Raw genomic sequence first — 19,789 nt, forward strand, 5'->3', positions numbered from 1 at the left:
GACATCTGTTAGTTTTCTAAGTTTTGAATAAACATTTATGGTTTTAAGCCTAATTGAAAACAGTTCTATCCCAAGAGGGTCAAAGCATATTATTACCTTTTGAGTCTGTCACAACCCCTATGGCTTTCTGTATTTCATTCATTTGGCTATAACTGAATAAAGGGATTTCACAGTCTTCAGACAGGTTTATCAGTTTGGGGTGTTAAATGTATTCTCCTAGGCAAACAGTTGTTTCTTAGTACATTTTATATGTCAGCGACTTGGGATAGAGACAGGAGTTATGTAGGGAAATAGATTAATGGTCAAATAAGTATGGAAAATTCTGGGTTAAAGAACCATCAAAATGCAACATCAATAGCTTGATGGGTGATTGATCTAAACATAGGAACTAGTATTATCAATCCTCTAGAAGAAAGATAGGATAATATTTTCATAACCTTAAGGTAGGCAAAGATTTCTTAACAGAACATCCAAAAAAATTGACAAAGTTGTTTTCACTAAATTAGAAACTTCAACTAATCAAGACGTATTTTAAAAAAGTGAAAAGGGAAAGCAAAAGGAAAAATTCATAAACTTCAAGAAGATATTCACAATACATATTTCTGACAAAGGACTCATATTCAGAATGTGTAGATAACTTCTAGCCACACATAATGCACACCTATAATTTCCAGTTACTCAGGAGGCTGAGGCAGGGGGATCCTAAGTTCAAGGCCAACCTCACAACCTAGTAAGACCCTGTCTCAAAATAAAAAGGGCCGGGGATGACACAGCTCAGTGGTGAAGCTCTCAAAGTTTCAATCCCAAATACAGGAAGGGGTGGGCAACCTTCTACAAGTTAATAATAAAAAGATAAAACTAAAAAAGATCAGGCAAAAGACTTGAGTCACTTTATGTAAAAAGATATAAATGAATAATAAGTACATGGAAAGGTGGTTCACATCATCAGGAATCACAGAAATGTAAATTAAAATCACAATAAGGTACTATTTCACATCAGCTACATTGACTGAAAAAAGATTCAAAAGGAGAAGATACGACCAGCTGTGATACACTGTAGGTAAGAATATAAAATGGTACAACCACTTTGGGAAATAGTTTGCCACTAAACAGATAACTAGTAGAATGATAATTCCACTCTTAGTGGATTCAAAACACAATCTTAGTGGATTTTCATTATGCCAAGAGAAGGAAGCACACAGAAACTAGTACTTACTACATGATACCATTTATGTAAAATACAAGAACAGTTAAAACTAAGCTCTAATGATAAGAATCATGTAAAATAATGCATGCTTCTGGGAAAGGTCTAAGGGTAGCTGGAAAAGGGCTTGAGAGAACTTTCTGGAGTGATGGAAATGTCCTCTTTCTTGATTTGGGTGCTGGTAAAAAAACATAAGAATATTTTTTATTCACTTTAATTTTGATATAATTTTCAACTTACAGAAAAGTCACAAAGCTAGGAGAAGGAACTTCTGCATTCCCTTTTTCCAGATTCACTATCCGTTGGGTATATACATTTGTTGAAACTTGTTGAAACTGTGTGCTTAATATCTGGGTATTTTATTGGATTTAAATATTACCTTATTGAAGGAGAAGGGGTTAGGTTATTTTACTGAAATATGACTCAGAATTTGTTATATCTCCAAAAGAATTGTGTGTATACTTTGTTCATTACTTCCTATTTTTTTTTGGATGTAAAACCTAGTTTTCAATGAAAACCTTCTGTGCCTGTTGTAATGTACAAAGCTGTTCCTCCTGACCTTTCGGGTGCAGCCATTTTCCCTGCCTCCCAACCACTCGTCAATCTGTGAACATCCTAGCTAGCTATTGGTTCATCAGTCAGCTTGCAAGTATCCTTCTCCGATATTGGTCCCCTGTTAAGGGGGAGGGGGGGATTCAGCTGCTTTACTGTAGCTACTCTGCCATCTTTTCTCATCCTTCTGTCTCTCCTCACTTTCTCTATCCTCCTGGCTTTCACACTCTCTCTAGTGCGTGCCCTTTCTCATTCTCTTTCTTTTCCTCTCATTTTCTCTCTTACCCTGCAGGGAGACACTCTGTTTGCTTAATAAACTCCCTTATGTGATTTCCCATGTCCGGCGTGGTTTCCATGGGATCCCTTACACCTGTGATCTGAGAAATGCTCTTTGGGACCCAAGGGTCCAGGAGAGTGATTCTCAGTCCCCACTGAACAGTGGAATCACTTGGGCAATTTTTAGCTCCCTCCCTCCACCCACTCACACACACCTAAAGTCCAGGCTGCACCTCAGACTAAATAAACTTGTTCTCTTGATGGAACAGAGGAGTTCACCCATTTAAATTCTAGGTAATTCCAGTGCGTGACCCTGGTTGGGAGTCATGGATTTATGGACAACTCATTTCTCTTTTAAGATCTATACTTGTCAAATTAGACAATGGCTCACATTTAATAAATATTACCATCAAGTCCAAAGACCTGGTGTCCTCACTCAGAAGATACCTGTGCTGGGAGAAGAGGTCTACCTTACTTGTGCCCACCAAGCTGATTCTATAACTTTAGGACTCTGGTTTCTGCACATCAGACCTCCATCTCCTGCCAAGTGCTGACCTCTCTGGACCAGGTTCCCAGGGAGAACTAGGTGTTTGCCTATTTTTTTCTAACCTAGATCTATACTATTAAATGATCTGATTGGTTGCCCACCCCCTGTCATGTAACCAGCACCCAATAAAAACAAGGCTTAGTTCCCTGAGATTGTTCAGTTCACATCCTGAATTTTCTCAAGCTGTTTGACTTCCCACTGTTTCCAGACCTGTCTCTGATCTCAATTCCTGGTGTTTTTCCTCATTCATGACTATAATCTCAAACTGACCTCTTGGATCTGGAAGCTGATATTGCTCCTTTGGCTTAGCCAATGGCTCCAAATGGGACTGACCTGCATCCATCTATCACAGTGTTTCTTCTCTCTGGCACTAGAACCTTCCAATCCAAAGCAGGATCCATCTCTGGTGCCAGCCAGGTATGCCTCATCTTAAGAGAGAAGAGGGCCATTTCTCTCTGCCTCTGACTCCCTGGTCTCAGCTGATGTGCAGTTTGAGTCTGCCACTCTGATGGGCTTACCCTCTGACCTGGCCTAACCAGCTTGGTCTGTTGGACATAACCAAGAATTGGAATGAAGTGAGGGAAAGTGCCTGGATGCACACGAGGCTGGTGCTGTCGTATTAGGTTTCTGTGTGCTTCTGAGGGGGCTGGTGTGTGCCGGGAATTCCATTCTGCTGACCATGTGGTGCATTCTCGGTGCAGGCGGCTGGATGAAGTGTGTATCATAAAATACAGCTGCTCGGCCCTCAGAACTCCAAGTGCTCTCTCCCATTATCCACTTTCCCTGGCCCCTGGCTCAGGCCTGCCCTTCCTGGACTGGCCATAGCTTTGATCCTGGGCTTATCTTCATGTCTATTCATGGTTTGTATTTGCCTCTAGCTTCAGACCCATGGCATAGATCCCTCCAAGGGGATGGAGAGGCTGAATTCCAGATATCAGGTTCAGGGACATCTGTTGTTTTTGTCTGCCCAGACTCTACTCCCTTCTCCCATTAGCAGCATCCAGTGTCTACTTCAGGAAACCAATGCTTGCCTCCAACCAGAGGTGACGCAGATCCCTGAAGCAGGTACAGTGTCCTTCCCTTAACTGAGGTGTGGGCAAAGGTCCAAACCTAACTCATTCAGATGCATTCTTATAAATTGAATGAACAGAGAAGCACATTTTTAAATGGCTAAAAATAGTTAAACCTACTTCTCTTGAAGATCATGCCCATTTGCTTCTACTGCTGAGGGCTTCTGAACTCCTAATTCCCACCATTCACTGAGCTTCATTCTTTCATTCTACAACTTTTTCTTCAATTCTCAGAGTTCCTCTATTTCTAAAATAATACTCAAAGCTGCTTTTATTTGTGACTAATAGATAAAACTAGTTTACAATCAATTTTTTTCTTTTCTTAGGATTAAAAAAAATTTTTACTTTGTAAGGGTAATTTACAACACAAGATTACATTGAAGGGCTGTACGGCAGAATAAGACCAGAAATCTTTCTGGAAAACCCTTACATTGTGCGCATGAGAAAACATAGATTGGAATGTAGGCAATATGCAATGCTCTGGACATCTACCTGCTGATTTTATGTTGGGGAATGGGCTAATACCCACTTCTGAGTGGATAGAAGAGGAGGAGCAAATACTAAACATTTGGAGCCCCCCTTTGCATAATAAAATTAATTTGTTAACTTAATCTTCCACAACAAAATTAAATTTTCTCAGAACTTCAAACTTCGCCAGGTTTTTTTTTTTTTTTTTTTTAAGAAGGGCTTTAAAAAAGCCCTTTATATTTATATTTGATTATATTTATATTTGATTTATATTTGGTAATTGAAAATAATATAAGCTCAGATATTCCAGTTTTCCATAAAATTCTTCTGTTATTGAAGGATAAAATATCCTCTTTCTTGGTTCAGGCAGAACTATTGGAATTATGAGCATCCATTTTTCTTTCTGTGTATGTGTGCATGCGCACATGTGTTATTGGGGATTGAATGCAATGGAACTCTACCTCTAAGCAATATCCCCAGCCCTTCTCATTTTATTTTGGGACTGAGTCTCACCAAGTTGCCCATGCTGGCCTGGAACTTAAATCCTCCTGACTCAGTCTCCCATGCCATTCACAATTGCATGCATCATATGCAATTGGAGGGGTTTTTGCAGGAGGAGAAGAGTGTTGAGTCTTTGTGGTCCTATAGGTTGTGTTTATTATCTGTGTAATCCTAGCCAAGGCAAGTGCTTAACCATCTCTGAGCCTCAGTTTTCTTCCTTTGTAAAACAGCGAGCCCGTGGTAGCTGTCTCACTGAGACCTGGGGCAGGTTAGATAAGAAATCCTAACCACCTTCTGCTTAGAGTCTGCTTCATGTAGACTCCAAGCTTCATTGAATGAAGCATTTGTGTAATTACCCCCCAGGTCCACGCTGCTCTCCCAAAATGCGACTTTAAAATTGTGAAGTAGGCAGATTATGTAAAACTGTCCCTGCCACTTAATCATAGAGAATTCTCCTGACAAAATACATTTTGGGGTATTTGGTCCGGGAACATTGCCAGTGATTTTGCAAGCATATCTCTCCAGTAAAAACAAGGTCTTTATTCAATAGACCTCTCATTCCTTTGGCTTCTCGTCTGCTTTAGATTGCTCTGACTTCCGCAGACAGTTAAGCTCAATGTGGAAAAGACTGGGGTCTAAACTCTGAACCTACCACTTTACTGAAGAGGGAAATGAGATACAAGAGAGGCAAAGCATGCAGGTTGGCATTAATTTGATGCTAATAGGAGAAGAAAAAGACTTTTCTGTGTTTGTATTCCCAGTGCCCCTGTACTTGAGGACTTATGACAAATCAAAGAATAAGTTCCCTGGATAAAGAAATGATAGAGAAGCTTGTCTCATTTCAGGCAAACATTCATTCCATTAAAAACACAAGAACAAGGTAGCAATGACAGGATGAGCAATCGGAATGCAGACTGTAGCTCCAGACAGCAAAAGCCACAATCAGCGAGTCTGACCAGGGTGTTTTTTTTGCCACCTCACTCCACTTTTTCTCTATTTCCTCTCATGGAAGCATTTTGTGTCTGTATGAAATGGAATGAGGAAAAAAAGAGAGAAAGAGAGAGAGAAAGAAATTTAAAACAATAATGGTGTGATTGTTGTTTAAATGAACTATAAATGTTGATTTCACATAAGACAACCAGAAAGTATCTGTTCATGAAGACACAATAAATGAGAGAGAGAGAGAGAGAGAGAGAGAGAGAGAGAGAGAGAGAGAGAGAGAGAGAGAGAGATGAACTGTAGGAGCAAATCAAGTCACTTGTTAATTTTATGTTATAATTAGGGACTATAGAGCTAGGAGGAGCCAGGAATATTGGTTCAATTCCAACATTTTACAGGGGAGAAACTGAGGTCAAAGGAAAGTCATTTGTCTAAGATACAGACTGGTGGCAGCTCAGAAATTTTCTTGCTTCTCTGCAAGTTGTCATTCCAGACTTCTTCCTTCAAATTCACTCTTCATGTACACACAGCTGATTTACTAAACTAATAGGTTTCCTCCCCTAAGTTTGCTCTACTCATGTTAGCATTCTCTGAATCATTCATACAGCATATATTTATTTCATGGTGCTATTCTAAACAGTAAACAAAACAAACCAAGATTATGCACTCAGGGCGCTTACATTCTAGCAGGAGAAAGACAATATAAAAAAGGTAAATAGTAATAATGGTTCAAATAAAGCAAGATAAATACAATGGGGATGCACTTCTAGGTATATACTCAAGAGAAATGATAACATGCACATATGAAAACTTGTTCACAAACGTTCTTAACAGCATTATTCATAATAACCAGAAGTGGAAACAACTCAAATGTCTATCTACTGATGAACTGAGGAATAAAATGTGGTCCATTCATACAATGGAATGTTATCTGAAACAAGAATGAATCTTGGGACATTACAGTAAGGGAAAGCAGTCAGTCAAAAGGAACTACATATCATTTAATCCCATTTATGTGAAAATAGAGATATGAAAAATATGAGAATAGACAAATATAGAGAGATTAAAAAATTAGTGGTTGGTTGGGGTTGAGGGACTGGAATTGGTGGTGGTGATAGGGTGATGACTAGAAGGTACAAAGTCTGTTTGGGGGGTAATGAAAATGTTCTATAGTTGAGAGTGGTGATGGTGCACAACTTTGTGATTATACTAAAAGTCACTGAACTGCACACTTTAAATGAGTGAATTGTAGGGTATGTGGATTACATACCAATAAAGCTGTTTTAAAAAGTACTGGAACAGGAGTGTGCTGCTACTGTTTTGCGAAGGGTGCTCAAGGAAGATCTCACCTAGAAAGGAACAATTGAGCAGGACTGTAGGAAACGAGGGAGTCTGTGGGTGCCTGGGGGAAGAATATTCTAGGCAGAGGAGACAGTACATGCAAAGGCCCTGTGGTGAATAAAATGTTGAGATACCAAAGGAACATGAAGAAGGTCACATGATTATAGAGTGAGCAAGGAGGAAGTGGAAGAAGAGGAGGATTCAAACTTGATGGGACAGGGTGGGGTTGTGTCTGTGGGGTTTGCAAATCACTTAAGGACAGTGAACTTTTTCTGAGTGAGATGGACAGTCACTCAGAGCTTTTGAGCAGGGACCTAGCAGGATTTTTAAGCAAATCACTGTGCTGTCCTTATCATGGATCAAAAAGTTAACTGCTTTTATAACATCATGCAAAGGGACTTTTGGCTTAACTTCTCAGCTTAAAGTTCAGAATATAAACAGAAGCAGAGCAGGAGTTTTCCACACCCAGGCCTGCTGAGAGCATTGCCCGTCTTCACAGTCAGAATCTGGGACCAGGAAGGAGCCTGGAGCTCTGAGCCTGGATCTGACACAATTTCATCTGGTCTTGGCAAGTTCTGTAAAAACTTTGTTTATGAGAGAAACCAGCCAACAGATGAACCAATAATTGCATCTGACAGTAAGAATGCCAGGCCATGAAAGGAGTATCTGATGTAACTGGAAGATTCTGAGAGCAGGAAGTGGAGATGCACCGTGGAAGTTGGCTGCTGGGTCCTTCTGGAAACCGAAGGGCAGGTCTCTCTCTGTTAAGGTCTGGAATGTTCCTCGAAAGTCCATAGGTTATAGGCTTGGTAAGCATTGTTTAGAGGTGGAGCCTTTGGGGGGTGACTGGATCATGAGGGCTCTACCTCATGAATGGATTAATCCATTTATACACTGATAATTCAATGGCAATGGGGAGGTGGGCCCTCCTTTAGGAGGTGAGCCCTGTTGGAGGAAGTCTGCCATTGTGGTTGTGCCCTTGAAGGGTGTATTTTGTGGCCTGCCCCTTCCTTCCTCAATCTCTCTCCTCAATCTCTCTCTCTTTCTCCTTAATATCTCTCTCTCTCTCTCTCTCTCTCTCCCCCTCTGTTTCCTGGTCACCATAAGTTGAACAATGCCACACACCTCTGTCTTGATGTTCTGTTTTATCACAAGCCTAAAGCAAGTAAGCAACCATAGACTAAAACCTCTGACACTGTGAGCTAAAATAACATTCCTCCTTCTTTGTTGTTTATCTCAGGTATTTTATCACAACAGAAAGCAGATTAGTACACTCTTTCTTCTTCTTTAAGTTGGGGTCTTGCTATATTGCAAAGGCTGGCCTTGAACTCTTAGACTCAAGTTATGCTCCTGCCTCAGCCTCAGCCTCTCTGGTGCTGGGATTACAGGTGCTTCATCAACCCCCCCAACACCCTCTCTGTGGTGCCATTTACCAAGAGACACTGCAGAATCAATGGGAGCGGAAAAAGGAGATGAGCGGAAGGAAGTGATGAAGTTACTTTACTTTAATGGTGACATATTGCCATACTGTTTTCTAAAACTAAATTTATGTATTTGTGTGTGCGTCTGTGTGTGTGTGTGTGTGTGTGTGTGGTACTGGGGATTGAATCCAGTGCCTCACACATGCTAAACAAATGCTCTACCACTGAGATTTTTAAAACTTTATTTCGAGATAGGATATCACTACGTTGCCCAAGCTGGCCTCAAATTTGCAATCTTCCTGCCTCACTCAGTCTCTCAAGTAGCTGGAATTACAGGGGTGCACTGCTACATGTGGCTTGAAACTAATTAAAAAAATTTTAACTTTGCATTTCAAGTCAAATGAGTTAACAAATACCCACATTCTAAATTATCCATTTTCTGCAGGCAAAATTTCCCTCTAAGATGTATTCATCTTAGCTAACTTCACTATTGACAACTTGCATTTACCAACATAAGAGAAATAAGAAAGCCCCAAACAACCTATCTTAACAGTGACTGAAGATCTTGTTATTAGATAATTGGGTGGTCGGAGAGGAGAAATGTCCTCTTGAGCCCAGTTGTTCTCAGTATCTCAAATGACATTCGATAGGAAAGCAGGAAATAATAGTGAAATGGATGAATTTAGAGAGGGCTGGGTAAATTCTCACTGGATTCCAAAAAATGTCATATCAAAAATTCAATTGATGAGATCGTACATGCTCTAGAAAAAAAAAAAAATCTGGGTAATTTGGACAAATAACCTATTGTAGGAGGGTTACGTCCTCATTCCTGAGGAAACTGAAATAGGTTCAGAGAAAGAAGATCCTGTGCTTGGTTTGATCAGGGGCATCCAGGATTAAACTGAATGGACTGGGTGGGCTGGTGGCCTGGGGCCAGGTGAAGAAGTGTGACATCTGCTCAGTCAGCACTCAGAGGAGGTTAGGGCCGAGGCTGTTTGGTGCTGTGGAGTGGTCTGAACAAGGGATCCACTTTAACTTTTCTACTCCCATCTCTGACTACACGTTTTTTTATCATCTCTCTGTTCCTTTCTCTCCCCCTTTTCCCTCCATTTCATTTTCTTGGTCTCTCTGTATCTATTTATACTGGGGGTTTTTGTTGTTTTTGTTTGTTTTTTGTTGTTGTTTTTGTTTGGTGCTGGGGATTGAACCTAGGGCCTTGTGCATGCAAGGCAAGCCCTCTACCAACCAAGCTATATCCCCAGCCCTATTTATACTGTGATTTGAAACCAAAACATGTTCTTATTCATCATCGTAATCACTGAACAAAGTTTTATGCCCCTAAGTATTTGTTCCCATTCAGTCTTCTACACCTTGCCTGGGAAAGAAAACAAAACCAAGCAATATGCTCTCTGCTGACTATTAAAAATGACCAAATTAAAAAAAAAAATTAAGGTGTATTCTTTTTAGTAGGTCTCTTATAGGGAACGCAAACAACCTTTCCCATTGACTCCAAATTTACACACAAGTGCTTACAAGCTGTCTTCAGTCAAGAAGAAAAATGGTGACTTAGGTGGAAAGGCCATCCTATTTATGTTATATAATAGACAGGAATTGGTTTTTGATAAGGAAGCAAGCAGCTGTAAATGCTGAACTTCAGCTTTCATGAGAGATGATTGCTCTATTTCAGGGTTCTTGCCAAAGCTGGAACAGGTGCTGACTCTCTGTTCCTTTTTAATCACTCATAGCTCATGGGGGTTTAACCAGCTAGAAGGCGGCCGGCACTCAATGGACTTAATGCCCAAATGGACTGTTGTTCAGGCAGCCCAATGTGCCAACCAGCTCGATGCTCTGATACAATTCTCCAAGCCCTTCTGAAATAGCTGGCTAGGCAACTCCCACCCGTATCCAAATTAGTATCACACCTGCCACATCCAGCATGTGTTAAGTTTCTGAAAATACTAGAGAAGAAAGATAACAAAAATATTCATACTGACACCCTTAAAGAGACTGTAGTTCTAGAACTGTGTGTGAGAGGAGGAAAAGAGAAGGGGATGGGAGTAAGCAGTTGCCTTTGCCTCTTGGGCATTCCAGTGAATATACTAGTATGGGAATTCTTTGAGGTGAATTGTTGTAAAATGTTTTTTCCACCCCTTTACTTTATCGTTGTCAAGCATAAGCTTGGTTCTGCCAAACTTCTGAGTCCCTTTGCTTCTTTTTAAAATTTACTTAAATGTTTACGTATAAACATCTGAAAACAGAAAGTAAAATAGGAAGATGGAAAGGGAAAGTGGAAAGAAGGTGTGTTTTCAGAGGAAACTGGGGCTCTCACAAACTCCCCTATACGTGTCACAAGCTTTCATGCTGACAGAGCCCACAGGTCACTTAAATGAAACTTGGGCTGGGTATAAGAAATCAAGAGTGACAGGGGCTCTGGTGCACTGAAGAGTGAATTCTCTCTTCAGGTCAACTCAGCTCCAGCCAATTGTTGTCCTGGGAGAACATGAGCTCAGTGCTGTCAGATCTCCTGAGTTTTTAACAAAAGCCAAGAAATCTGGATGCTATATAAAATTTCATAAGTTCAAAACATTGGCAAATGCCTCACTCTGTGCTGCTAAAACAAAAATACCTGAGACTGGGTAATTTATAAAGAAAAGAAATTTATTTCTCACAGTTCTGGAGATTGGGAAGCCCACAACCAAGGTGCTGGCAAGTTCAGTTGTCTGGTGGGTGCTGATCTCTGCTTCCAAGATGGCACCCTGATGCTTCATCCTCCAGAGGAAAGGAATGCCGTGTCCTTAGCACGGCAGAAGGCATAAGGGGCAAGTAAGCCAAATGGGGTGTGAAGCCCCTCTTTTTTTAATTTTTAAATTTTTAAATTTTTTTATTGTTTGTTCTATTTAGTTATACATGACAGTAGAATGCATTTTGATTCGTCGTAACAAATGGGGTACAACTTTTCATTTCTCTGGTTGTACACGATGTGGAGTCACACCATTCATGTAATCATACATGTGCATAGGTAATGCTGTTTGTCTCATTGCACCTTCTTTCCTCACCCCCCCCCCTTTCCCTCTACGCAATCCAGCGTTCCTCCATTCTTCCCTTACCCAGCTCCCCCATTATGTATCAGCATCCACTTATCAGAGAGAACATTTGGCCTTGGAGCCTCTTTTTTAAGGGTCTTATTCCCATTCTCAAGGAAGGAGCCCTTGTAACTTAATCACCTTTTAAAGGCCCTACCTCCTAATAGTATCACATTGGCAATGCTTGGATTTTGAATGATATCCATTGAAATTATAGCAAAGAGCTCAACAAAACACATCTGTCTGCTCTATTTGGCCAGTGGGCTGCTGGTTTGTGTCCTACACAGTTTGTTGCATTTGTGTGCCATCTGCTTCTTACTAACCTCCTCTTCCGTCAGTCTTGAATCAGTGTTGGTTCCCGTGTAGCTTAGCTGTGCTTCATGTTGCCAGGTACTTCAATCTTCACAGTCCTAGTGTATCCCTTCCTTAAGACTCCTCTAATTCTCGTGCAATCTTTCCTTTCCACTTTCTTTGATGGGCTTTCCTCATGTCTTCCTCAGTCTGTTCTTTTATTTATCACCTGTGCATCGATGTGTATTATGTGCTGGGCACTCTTCTAGATAGGGGACACTTCTTCCCTTGAGTCCAAAGATTTTGCTGGGAACTCCCAAGTTTCCCCACACCTCTGGCCCCTAGATACTATAATGGAAGGTGTTCAGCATGTGAAGGACTCCCCTCTAAAATAGGAGAGCAGGCTGGGAAGATAACTCAGTTGATAGAGTACTTGCCTCACATGCCTAAGGCCCTGGGTTCAATCCCCAGCACCATCAAGATAAATATTTAAATGAACAAATATAAGATGGGAGAGCTTCTTAATGGCAAAGATCATATTTTCTGTTTCCTGAAATCTCACGTTTCCACAGATGACTTTGAACACAGTCTCTAAACCCATGTTCGCTATTTGATTAAGTTGATTTCATCTTAACTAATGGAATGGGAGCATATTAGGATGAGTAACTGCTTCTCATTACTCTTTAAAGGATCTTTCTTTACTTTGATTTTCGAAATACAAAATGTATTTTGAAGCATAGGTCATCTCAGAAGAAATAGCTTGGATTCTAGAGGTCACCCGGGGACTTCACAGTGACTCAGTTACATGCCTTGAGGTTCATAGAGATGCTAATCAAAGGGGAGAAAGGAAGAAGGGAGATCCAGGCTGCTTTTCTCTCAGCAATGATGTTCCAAGGCTGCATGGCTTTATCTTTGTGCTCTGAGAGACAAAGGCTGCTCCTTCTACAATGCATGTGGGGCACAATTTTGAAACCAACCCCCCAGGGCTTCCTTAGAGGGTTAAATTATGGTAACAGTGGGTCTGGTCAAGGGGATGTGATTGGCCAGTTTTGAGGTACCCCTGTCCCTGACCCAAGACAGCTAAGAAGAGCAACAGAGTGTTGAAATTCTTGCATCTGGGCCCCACACAGTGACTCAGCAATGGACATCTATGGACTTTGCTAGCCCAACATCCAACCTCCCTTCTTCTTGAACACCCTGATCACCCGGATTTCCTTAGAGAATTGCATCCACTTTCCTCTTATTCCATGTGGTTTTAATGAAGGTCAAAGTCTCAGATCTGCCTGTTAGAATTTTTCATCCTTCCTGATGGTCAAGTCAGTTCAATGAGATCACTAGTGGAACTTTATAAAACAGATAAAGCATCTTTATTTCTGTTGATAATATGATAAATATCTGATATGTGGAGCCTCCAGGCAGAATGTTAGCTGAAGAGAGTACAGAAAATACAAAGGGAAATAGGAGTGTGTGTGTGTGCTTGTGTGTGAGAGAGAAGAGAGAGAGAGAAAGAGAGAGCAAGATGTTTAGATCCTGATCACATTGATTATTGAACACCTGGATCCAGCTATGCCTGATGCTGAGCTGACTTCCTTTGTCACCCACAAGGTTTGAAAAGGATCTTATTACTTGGAATTAGAAGAGTCCTCCATAGACATTGTCATTTAACTTAAACGTTTAGTAACATATATTGTGCATCTACTGCATGTGTGTGTAGTGTTGGGAATCAAACCCAGGGTCTTGCTCATGGTAGGCAAATGCTCTACATCCCTAGTCCAACTATTTTTTTCATTTTGCAGTCCTAGAGATTGATCCCAGGGCCTCCTACCTGCCAGGAAATTGCTCTACCATTGAGCCACATCCACATCCCCCCATGATTTTTTAATGAAACATTCGAGAGTACAAAAGGTCAATTTTACCCTAATATGTATCTCCTTAGAATTAGGATAGTCTCATTGTCAAATTCAGGAAATTTAACATTGATCCACTATCATTATCTAATATACAGTCCTCATTCAAATGTTGCTGACTACCAATTTTGAATATAGTAATTCCTTGAGTTCAAGATTTAGTCTGGAACCACACATTATATTCAGTTGTCTTTTCTCTTTAGTCTTCTTTAATCTGCATATATCAGCCTTTCATGTTTTTTTTTTTTTAAGATACTGTCTTTTTAAAGAGTATTTTCTTATCGTTTCCTAAAACATCCCTGACTTAAGGTTTGTTGAGTGCCTTCTTATGATTGGATTATGATTATGTGTTTGCTATAGTTTGGATCTGAAATAGCCCTCAAAGGCTCATGTCTTGAAACCTTGGTCCCCAACTGGTGGCAAACTTTAGGAAGTGGGGCCTAGATAGAGGATGTAGGTCAGTGGGGACACGTCCTTGAAGGGTATGGCCACTCTCTCTCCCTCTCTGCTTCCTGGTCTCCATCAGATGAACTGCTTTGCTCCACCACGTCTTCCTCACAATGATGTTTGCCTCACCAGAGGTCCAGAATAATTTAGACCAGTGACCGTGGGCTGAACTTCTGAAACCATGAGCCAAAATAAATCTATCCTCCTGTGGTTGATTTTTTCAGGAATTTTGTCACAGTGACGGAAAGCTAGCATAGCATTCTTGGCAGGAAGGTTATGTGAATGGTGGGGGTCTGTCTCAGGGTCAATCATCCCATGTTGATCCATCCCATCATGGATGACAGTAACTTTGACCACTTGGCTGAAGTACATAATATCCACCAGATTTAACTAATGGTACATTTCCCCTTGGTAATTAATAATGTAAGAAGATGCTTTGAGTCTGTGTAAGTATTCTGTAGCTCAACAAACAATGACTGAATGATTTTAGGATTCACTCATGATTCTTGCTTGAATCAGCTAATAACTTAGTAGTTGAAATGGTGGATTTTGTAAGTTCTATTTTTCATTGTACATTTTTGAGTTTACTTTCTACTGTAAATAAAAGCTTATTCCCCAACCCCCATTCTTTTATGTGTTTGTTTTACATATAAGCATGGACTCCTGGATCTTTTCTTTTCTTTCATGGATCTTTTATTTTCATTTTTGAAATAAATTCATACTTGAATGTTACAAAAATAGAACAAAGAGCATTCCTCTCCCTGTTTGACAAAAAGTTGGTGACATAATGTCTAATACTCTGGCATACCTTAGAATTCTGATAAATAAGAATTTTCTCCAATGTAACCATAGTATAACCTTTTAAATCAGGAAATTAGCATTGATGATTACTGGCATCTAATTCACAGATCCCATTCATTTTTTTTTTCAATTACTCTGTTAATATTGCTCATTCTCCCAAAAAAATCTAACTCAGCCATACAAGTTGCATTTAATTGTTATATCTGTTTACTTTTCTTTGGCCTATGAGACCTTGATATTCCCAAAGGTCAGTTATTTTGTAGAATACAATTTGACTTTTCCTGATGTTTCCTGTTTCAGGATCTGCATTTTGGCAGGAATGTCACAGAAGTGATGAGATGATGAAATTGTAGCATACAATTTCAATATGTCTAACAGAGTGACGTTAACCTTTGTCGCTCAGTTAAAGTGGTGTCTGCCTCAGAGTTTCTCTACAATTCTTTTTCTCTACGCATTTAACAAGTATTTTGAGACCATGTAAATAAATATCTGCTCCTTATCAATCATTCATCCACCACGGTGACCACTCTTTGATATTTCTTGATTGAATTTATTATTACTTTGATGGTTGCCAAATAGTGATCTTATAATTCCATCATTCTTCTATATTCATCAATCAGTTTTCTCCTGTAAGGAAAAGGTGTCTTATCTACCATCTATTTACCTATTTGTTAGTTAATAATTATTTGTTTTATATCAATATAGGTTCATGAATTCTTATTAGAACGTGTTGAAAGCTATTACTAATGATATTTATTTTGATGCTCAGATTGTTCCAGAGTTGGCCAATGGGAACCCCTTCAAGCTGGCCTTTTGACAGGTACTAGTTCTTTGGACACTTCTTTTCACAAAATACTTGCTCTGTATTTTCCCTGATCCAGTATTACAATCAATCATTTTTATTCAGAAAGCTCCATTTCCTATTATTGGGGAAGGGTATTTAGAAACAAGATCCTAAAGAAAATGTGGGGTGTGTGTGTGTGTGTGTGTGTGTGTGTGTGTGTGTGTGTGTACACAATGGAGTTTTATTCAGTCGCAAAGAAGAATGAAATCATGCCATTCACAGGAAAATGGATGTAACCAGACAGCATCATGTTGAGTGAAATAAGCCAGACTCAGAAGGTCAAGGGTCATATGTTCTCACGTGGAGCTAGAGAGAGAAAAAAAAATTTTTAAAGGATCTCATGAAAATAGAAGGGATACCAGTAGAGCTGAGGAAGGAGAGAAGGGAAGAAGAGGAGGGAAAGGAAAGGAGAGATACTGCGGAATGAAATTGATAAATTATGTTATGGACATGTATGAATATGTCTTAGTGAATCTCAGTTACATATAATCATAATGTACTAATACATTGTTTTAAAAAAAAAAAAAAAAGAAACAAGATCCAGGTGCTAAGTTTGCTTATTGCTACTGGGTTATGATTTCTTTTTTTTCTTTTTTTCTTTTTTTTTAATTGTAAACAAATGGGATACATGTTGTTTCTCTGTACATGGAGTAAAGGCGTACCATTTGTGTAATCATAAATTTACATAGGGTAATGTTGTTTGATTCTTTCTGTTATTTTTTCCCTTCCCTCCACCCCTCCCACCCCTCTTTTCCCTCTATACAGTCCTTCCTTCCTCCATTCTTGCCCCCCTCCCTAACCCTAACTCAAACCCTAACACTAACCCCTCCCACCCCCCATTATGTGTCATCATCCACTTATCAGCGAGATCATTCGTCCTTTGGTTTTTTGAGATTGGCTTATCTCACTTAGCATGATATTCTCCAATTTCATCCATTTGCCTGCAAATGCCATATTTTTATCATTCTTTATGGCTGAGTAATATTCCATTGTGTATATATATATATATATATATATATATATATATATATATATATATATATATATACCACAGTTTCTTTATCCATTCATCAATTGAAGGGCATCTAGGTTGGTTCCATAGTCTGGCTATTGTGAATTGAGCCGCTATGAACATTGATGTGGCTGTATCTCTGTAGTGTGCTGATTTTAAGTCCTTTGGGTATAGGCCGAGGAGTGGGATAGCTGGGTCAAATGGTAGGTCCATTCCAAGTTTTCTAAGGAATCTCCACACTGCTTTCCAGAGCAGCCCCATCAGCAATGTATGAGTGTACCTTTTCCCCACATCCTCTCCAACACCTATTGTTGTTGTGTTCTTGATAATCGCCATTCTAATTGGGGTGAGATGGAATCTTAGTGAAGTTTTGATTTGCATTTCTCTTATTACTAAAGATGTTGAACATTTTTTCATATATCTGTTGATTGCTTGTACATCTTCTTCTGTGAAGTGTCTGTTCATTTCCTTAGCCCATTTGTTGATTGGGTTATTTGTATTCTTGGTGTAGAGTTTTTTGAGTTCTTTATATATTCTGGAAATTAGTGCTCTATCTGAAGTATGAGAGGCAAAGATATTCTCCCACTCTGTAGGCTCTCTCTTCGCATTGCTGATAGTTTCCTTTGCTGAGAGAAAGCTATTTAGTTTGAATCTATCCCAGTTGTTGATTCTTGCTTTTATTTCTGTGCTATGGGAGTCCTGTTAAGGAAGTCTGATCCTAAGCCAATGAGGTGAAGATTTGGACCTACTTTTTCTTCTATAAGATGCAGGGTCTCTGGTCTGATTTCAAGGTCCTTGATCCATTGTGAGTTGAGTTTTGTGCAGGGTGAGAGACAGGGGTTTAGTTTCATTCTGTTGCATATGGATTTCCAGTTTTCCCAGCACCATTTGTTGAAGAGGCTATGATTTCTTTTAGACTCTTTCAGTCAATAGAGATAGGACAGCTATACTTATATATTTTTAAATCATGACTTTATAGTGATTTATTTATTCTATCCAATATCAGGTATGGGGTTCTTCAACTCTAGCCCCCATTTCCTATTTGCTTACTCCTTTTCAACAGTAAATGCTCTGGGTTTCAAAAACTTCAATGTTTGTCTTATAATAGTCAAAATAATAGTCACAAAATACTTTCAGAATACCTATACCCTTACCATTGCTGATAACCAATCTATGGAGCAAAGTTCAAAATTTATTTGCAGTTCTTTTCTCTTCATACTGTTATATTGTTCAAAATTAGTTTTTTCCCCGTATAGTTTTATATTACCCATTTGATCTATAGCCCAATTCAGTTACTTTTGTTTGTATTCAATTTTAGTTTCCTGCCAACTTTGTTGGTTTAATATTTTGATTTTGTAAAAACATTAACATGATTAAAAAATTCAAAACGACACAAAAAGGCATCATTACAAAAGTGACATTATCTCTGTTTTGATCAATTTTTCATTACTGTGACCAAAACACCTTATAAGAACAACTTAGAAAAGGAAAAATGTATTTTGGCTCACAGTTTTGGAGGTTAAGTCTATGGTTAATTAAACTCCAAAGTTCTGGGCCCAAGGTGATGCAGAACATCATAGTAGAAGGGCTATGCAGAGCAGAAGCAGCTCAGGACCTGGCTACCAGGAAGAGGGAAGAGAAAGTGAGAGAGGGGGTTGGTGATCAGGGACAAATTATAAACCACATAGGCAATAGGAACCAGTGACCTACTTCTTCCAGTAACACTCTACCTGCCTACAGTTACCATCCAGGGAATCCATTCAAGTGGATTGATCTACTATTTAGGTTACAACTTTCATAATCAAATCATTTTATTTCTGAATATTCTTGCATTGTTTCACACATGAGTTTTTGGAAGACACCTTATATCCAAACACATATATCCACTCCTCACCCCATGAAGCTCATGCTCATCTCACAATGCAAAATACATTGAGTCCATTTCCAAGAGTTCCCATAGACTTAACAGTTCCAGCATTGCCAAAAACTCAAGTTCAAAATCTCATCTGAGACTCAAGGCAAACTCTTGACTGTGAGCCCCTGTAAAGATGAAAAGCGAGTTACACAGTGTCAATATATAGTGGCACAGAATAAACATTTCCATTGCAAAAAGGAAGAATAGGGGCATAGAAAGAAGGGATGGGACCAAAGCAAGACTGAAATCCAGCTGGGCAAATAAGTTCTGAGTTCTATGTCCAGCATATGGGACACATAGGATTGTGATATTCCCTCCAAAAGGATTGCCTAGTTCTGCAATGTCCTTATTGGTTGAAGCCCACATGGTCTCTCTCTTGGATTGTTTCTGCTTGATTTCTGCGTATTTCCTCAGTGGACATTCAACAATCCCAGTATCTCTTAATCTTGGTGGTCTCCACCGCAGTTTTGACTTCCTTTTTACATCTTCATGCATTGCCCTTTCAGGGGCTGCCTTCAGGGATTCTAACCCTCCTGCACTAGTTCAATTATGTAAATAAGAACAGGGAAGTCCAACAGAAGAGGCTCATCCTACCTGAGAAGTGAAAGACTTTAAAAAGGCTGAATCACAGGAATAACTTGGAAGTGTGGAGAAGATCCTTTGTGAAGGCAGAGAAGCTTCAAAGAGCTTATTTGAGCAATGAGATTCATCTTTCCTCTTCTATATTCACTATTTTTGCTACCCCATTTGTAAGTTACTTATGAAAGTGAGTCTTTCTTTTTTCTTGTACCACTAATTTTCATTTTTCCTAAGAGTACAGGAGGTCAGCGAAGGACTGGCAGGGACTTCAAATTTTCTGTGGTCAGGTTGGCACATCAATAAGTAAAGGCATAATGAAACAAAACATCGAGTGCCCTGACACATCTAAGTTATAATGAAATATCTTGCAATCCATGTCAAGTTGCTCCCTTTGTGGATATAAGTATATAATGACAGTCTAGATTGATTTTGCTGGCATCTGACCATAATGAAATAGACTCGGATTGCTTTCATTTCCTTAATCAGTTTTCCAAATTTCTGTTAGGTAAGTCACAAATTGACTGGTATGTCTATAGACAGAAGCGTAGGGTAGGTTTGTTCCAAGTTTGTGTGTGGCTGGCTTGACTAGGG

The sequence above is a fragment of the Sciurus vulgaris genome (genome assembly GCF_902686455.1).
Source record: "Sciurus vulgaris genome assembly, chromosome: 4".
Classification (NCBI taxonomy): Eukaryota; Metazoa; Chordata; class Mammalia; order Rodentia; family Sciuridae; genus Sciurus; species Sciurus vulgaris.